This window comes from Ovis aries, chromosome 7 (assembly GCF_016772045.2).
Source record: "Ovis aries strain OAR_USU_Benz2616 breed Rambouillet chromosome 7, ARS-UI_Ramb_v3.0, whole genome shotgun sequence".
In the NCBI taxonomy this organism is placed as follows: domain Eukaryota; kingdom Metazoa; phylum Chordata; class Mammalia; order Artiodactyla; family Bovidae; genus Ovis; species Ovis aries.
The window spans coordinates 74,731,088-74,736,399 of NC_056060.1; the positions used below are offsets into that span (position 1 = coordinate 74,731,088).

At 49.0% G+C, this 5,312-nt stretch overlaps 1 protein-coding gene across 2 annotated transcripts in view; it reads right to left on the reverse strand.

Annotated features, from left to right (window-relative positions):
* LOC101109541 (zinc finger and BTB domain-containing protein 25) overlaps positions 1 to 62 on the reverse strand; it is a 64,386-nt gene extending 64,324 nt beyond the window's left edge. For both annotated transcript variants that reach the window (XM_060418157.1, XM_042252606.2), the window contains exon 1: positions 3 to 62. The gene's annotated coding sequence lies outside the window, so the exon portion shown is untranslated. The remainder of the gene's footprint in view (positions 1 to 2) is intronic.
* Between the last annotated feature and the right edge of the window lie 5,250 nt (positions 63 to 5,312).

Genomic DNA, 5,312 nt, shown 5'->3' on the forward strand with positions numbered 1-5,312 from the left:
ACCCAGAGGCCGCCGCGGCAGGCAGGCGGCCGACTTCTCCGTGCGGGAGGGGCGCCTCCCGCGCCGCGTACGTCACGCGGCAGCGCCGGCTCACGCACCCCGCGGCCCGCTCTCGCGCGGCTTCCCGCGCCAGCTGCCCGGCGAAGGGCCCCACGTGACCGCGCCCCTCGTAGCTGAGGAACCAGAGGCGCGGGGGCCGAAGTGTGCGTGCGTGCGTGCATACGTGCGCGGCGTCCCGCCCGCTCGCCCGCCAGCTCAACTGGCTTGGCGGGGGTCGGCCCGCTCTCCGGGTGCCTTCGCCACGGTTGCTAGTCGTGACTCTGTAGGCGGAAGCGTGGAGACCAGCCTGAGCGTCACAGGCTCCCACACACACACAACCGCGTGACCCGGGGACTTTCCCCAGGGTGTGCAAAAACACAGGCACCACCTCATTTCAGAGATGGGGGCGGGAAAGGGTGCACCCGCGTCTTCGCGGGAAGAGGAGTGAGGGCGCGGGGCCAGGGAAGCTTAAGCCCCGGTAGCCTAGGAGGGGAGGCGGTCGGGCGGGGTGGGGCATGGCGGGGGAAGTGACTCAAGGCCAGAGGCGGACAGGCCCGCGGAAGGCAAGCGTGGGGGAGGTGCGGGGAATGGGCGACCCTGAACTGACTGGTAGCGCACGGGACGGGACGAGGGTTCCGGCGCCCCCCGAACGCTAGGAACGTACTGTGAGGGAGGGTCCCAGCTGCTGGGCCCTCTGGGGCCGGGCTCTGACATCTGGACGGAGTGGGAAAGCAGCAGCCTGCCCTTGGGGAGCCGGGAGGAGCCCAGTCCCATCCAGCTGTGCAAACAGGAGGAGGAGGAGGTCCCAAGCCTACCCTTGGGAAAGGGGCGAGAGGGGTGGTCAGGCCGCCGCCGCGCCGGCCCCCGCGGTGCGGGTTGCGCCAGCCTCCTCGGAGCCCGACGCAGAAACTTGTTGCAACAAACAGGCGACCGCGGGTGCCCCTAGCAGCCAGCGGCGGAGTGGGTGGGCGGTCGAGAGGGAGGGGAAGGCTGGCGGACGCCGCAGCGAACTGGTGGGCAGACCCGGAGTCGCCGCGTAAGCGGGGCCGGCTCAGTGCGGTGCAGCAGGCGCGGCTGTGCGGCAGCGGAAGTCCTTTGTTGCAGCGCAGTCCCTGGCAGAGCCAGAGCCTCTCCGCGCAGCCCAGCCCGAGCGCCGCGCGCCGCCGCCACTGCAGCTCTCGGCCCCTTCGCCTCCGCCTGCCTTTCCCGCTGCCGATTTGCCTTAAACTCCCTAAAATCTCCGCAGCCCCCGTTCCTGCTGCGGCCGGTGAGTATTTGCCAGTTATGGGGCTATTTGCGCAACTTTGGCCCGGGCCGCAGGGCTGGGGGCGGCGGGCTCGGCGGAGTGCGGGACCGGAGCGGCGCCGACCCGTGCGGGGAGCCGGAGCGCCGCGGGCGCACGGCGAGGACCCGGTGACGGGTGACTGCCGGGCCGCCTGCTTGATCCCACCGCCCGCCAGCGCGCCCAGTCGGGGACGTGCGGCCTCCCTGGGTCGGAGGCGAAGCCCCCACGGAGACTAGTTCCCAAATTAGTTACCTTCTTTTCCCTTTCTTTCTCTGCCTTTATTTTTTTGAGGGGGGAGGGGAGGGGAGGTGTAGACGGGAGGCGGGAGGAGCCGGTTGATTGACGTGCCGAGAGCCCGCTTCTCTCAACTTACAGCCGCGGCTCCTTGGCGGGTGGGAGGGGAAGTGTCCCGGAGCCCGAGGCCGCAGACTTGGGCGCGCTCCGAGGGAGGAGGCGTAAGAGCCGTGCAAATTCTTGCCACGCTTTTTCCCACCCCCTCTTGCAGTCACACTCGCTTTTTTGTTCAGTAAAAAGTGGTAGGTCTCGGGTTTGGGGATTTTTAGTGGAAAGATGTTTCCTGGGAAGAAAGTGTTTTCCTTTCCAGTGGTGGGCGCTTACTAGAGTTCTGTTAGTGTTCGGTAAATATGTTGGATGTAGATCGGGAGCAGTTAACACTAAAATATGTAGGTTTGGGTCTGAGCTCAGCCACTCACCCCGTCTTCCTTCGTACCTAAGCAGCGCATCTGCGTGATCTGAAAGGCTGACATGACATTTTCCAAGCTGGGAGCGTCAGGGAGATGTAGATGAAAGTCCTTGATGTTTTCTAGGGACAGTACGGCGTTTGTATGTAATAATATTCCTACATCAAACTGGTAGGCACGCGCAGGTTCTTTACTGGCCTAAGTGTATTCCCATGCAATATGTATCACGTCAGGAAAACTATGCCAGGAACGAAATATTTCCCCTTTGATACTCAATCCCAAGATGTGGTCCCAGGCTCTTTGAGACTTGGAATCAGTCGTTTGAGCTCAAGTTCAAGGCACTCCAGAACAGAATTGGTGAGGGATGCCGTTCTCATGATAACTACAAAGCAATCACGACATTTTCCTTTGAAATTAGGAAATTTTGTCATTGCAAATGGATATGATGAGATTTGGAATACAAAGCGATGAAGCTTGAATGATGGCTGGCCATCAGAACCTCAAAACTTTTGAGTCACTTGCTGGATATCTAATAAAGTCTCAGTAATAACTGAATGGATTTGGAAGAAGCTAGATGGGGCTTCCTTATCTTAAACAGAAAAAACTGAACCATAGTGATGGTGAAATACTTTCCCAGAGATTGATAAAATGATGATAGTCTGCAAGTAGGACCCTCAATCAGCATCTTACATTCATTTCAAAAGCAGGGTTCTCCATTACAACCAAATTTTCATGGTATAGAATAATAACTGCTCGAGTTAAGCAATCTTACCTGAAGCCTTTCTATTCTTCGTACCCCATTATGGCCTAAATTGGAGGCAGAGGGGAGCCCTGATGCATCATTGTCAGAGTAAAGAGAAACCATATTTAACCAGGACCCTAGCAGGGCAGAGCAGTCTCAAACACTTGCTCTTGACCTTGTGTTTGATTTCGTTTTAATGCAGCTAAATTTTTGTACTGTTTGCTCGTTCTCTTTTGCCAGGCTCTGGGGAAGATATAGTTCATGGAGCTTTTTAAGGGTATCTCTTTGTTCTTTGCAGAATAACCAGTCTAATGTGCAAGAGAAAAGAAGTGCCTGCTTTCAGGCCTCTCCTTCATCCATGAGAAGTGCTAAGCCTTTGCAATTAAGCTCTGGTCCAAAGGGGAGAGAGAACCATTTGAGATAAAAATAGAGAAAATTTTCCATAAATTTTATTTTTAAGCTATAATCTGTCTTTCCTTTTGCCCCCCAAAATTGAGATACATTTGAAAAGAAAAAAAAATTTGCTTGAGAGGGCACTTTGGTCCCTGTAGGAGCTTGTCTCCTGACATTTTCTTGTGCTGTTATCTCTTACCGTAAAAATTGAAATTATTCTAATACTCTTTGGGGAACCAAATTAAAACTGGTTCATGTCTTTTTTTTTCCCCCTCAGAATAGAAATGCTTTTTTTAAAATATAAAATTCATTTTCTTTATAAAAATTCAACCTATACCAAAGTACATAAAAAACAAAAATGAAAGTAATTTTGACTCCCACTCCTTAGAGATAATCACTGTTAACAGTCAATTCCTTGTGTAAAATGAGAGAGGGCAACATTTGGTCATACTCTGCTGCTGTGTGTACCTCACCCTGGCTAGGGACAGCGGTGATGACTCATGGACTCATGAACTCATGCTCTCTGTTCACTATTCTGGTTGGTGAGAACTGGCGAGGTAGAGAAAAAGGGAAAGTTTTGCATTAGAGTGATTTAAAATTCTATGATTAAGTAACAAGACATGAGAGTTTAAATATAACAGGGCTGCTATTTTAGATTTGTCCTTATGAAGTACTTACTGTAGCTTAGCAGACTAGTTCTCACACTTTGAATGTTAATGTTGGTGTCAAGCCTTTGATAGGTTGATTTATACTGGCCAAACTCATTAAAGCAAAACCAAACCCTCACATTTGTAAAGAGTTTCATAATTTATAGTTGGGGAGGAGTAGTTATACTTATCATTAAGACCACTGCCAAGATACCACTCTGCTGATACAGGGTGAGAGGTCCCTCTGGATCTGTATTCAGAGGTAACATGCCAAACATCAAGGAAAGGAAACTAGAGGAAAGAAGAAGATTAATGACTGTGGGTTTCAGATGTGGCCTAGAAGGAGACAGTACATATTTAAGTTATATTTCTAAGTATACTCATATTATGGCACATATAAGAAGTCTTAAAAGTACAGAATCACTTATTTCTTAGCCTGGTATTTTCAAGAAGAGTAAGCTGTGAAGTAGCTGATATTCTGAAAACAAATTATTATTCTGAAATAGTACATAGAAGTTAAATTACAATATTGGTTGATAGTGTTGAGGACATGAGGGTTTTTTTTTTCTTTTTCTGTGATTTGAATTTAAAATCACTTTCAAAATAAAATTGGAAAATTAAAATAATTAAATCTCCAACCAGATTTTCTGTTGTCTGTTTGAGATGTGATCATTTTTAGAGTAATTGAGCTCCATCCTCACTTTAAATCTTTTGTATTAGAGGAGGGCTTCCTTTGATGGGTAGTGGGAGTCAGCAGATGGAAGAGGAAATGGGGAGAGCAGGGCATTCTGCCTGTAGTATGGGGCTTTCTAAGAATGGGGTGACTCTGGGAGGCTTAGAATGTCCAAAGGGACACTTCAGTTAATAGTCATTGCCAGAAAGAGTGTTTTCTGGCTGAAAACACTGAAACTTAGGGCTCTGAATCAAGAGTCAGAGTTTGAGTCCCATCTTATAAGATGAGCACTTGAGTATCAACCACTGAACCTGTTTCTTCATTCACAAAATGAGGATAGTAAAAATACCTACCTCAGGGCTGTTGTAAAAATCAGTTGCATAACGGATGGGAAATCACATTGTAATTTTTGACTATTATATAAAAGTAGCCATAATTGAAATAATGCAAAAAGTTCATAAGCAAAATAAAACTTGCCTTCTTCAACGCTTATTCATTCAAAAACTGATCAAATACCAACTAAATGTCAGGCAACTGTTAGAGGCTTGGGACACAGAGATGACTAAGATAGTGCCCTGATCTCAGGTAGCCTACAATGAAGCAGGGGAACCACATCATCATAATCCCTGCCATTGAGTGTGGTGATAGAGCATCCCAGTTTGAATGATACATTATTTGTATGAAAGCAGAAAGGTGTTTGCTTTGTTAGTTAGTTTGAGATGAGGGGAAATATTAAATAGACTTAAGACTTAAAAATGGAGTTAAGCTTCTTAGAATGAACATACCTTTTTTTTTTTCATTTAATTTTTTCAAAATTCTGGAGGCCAGGTGC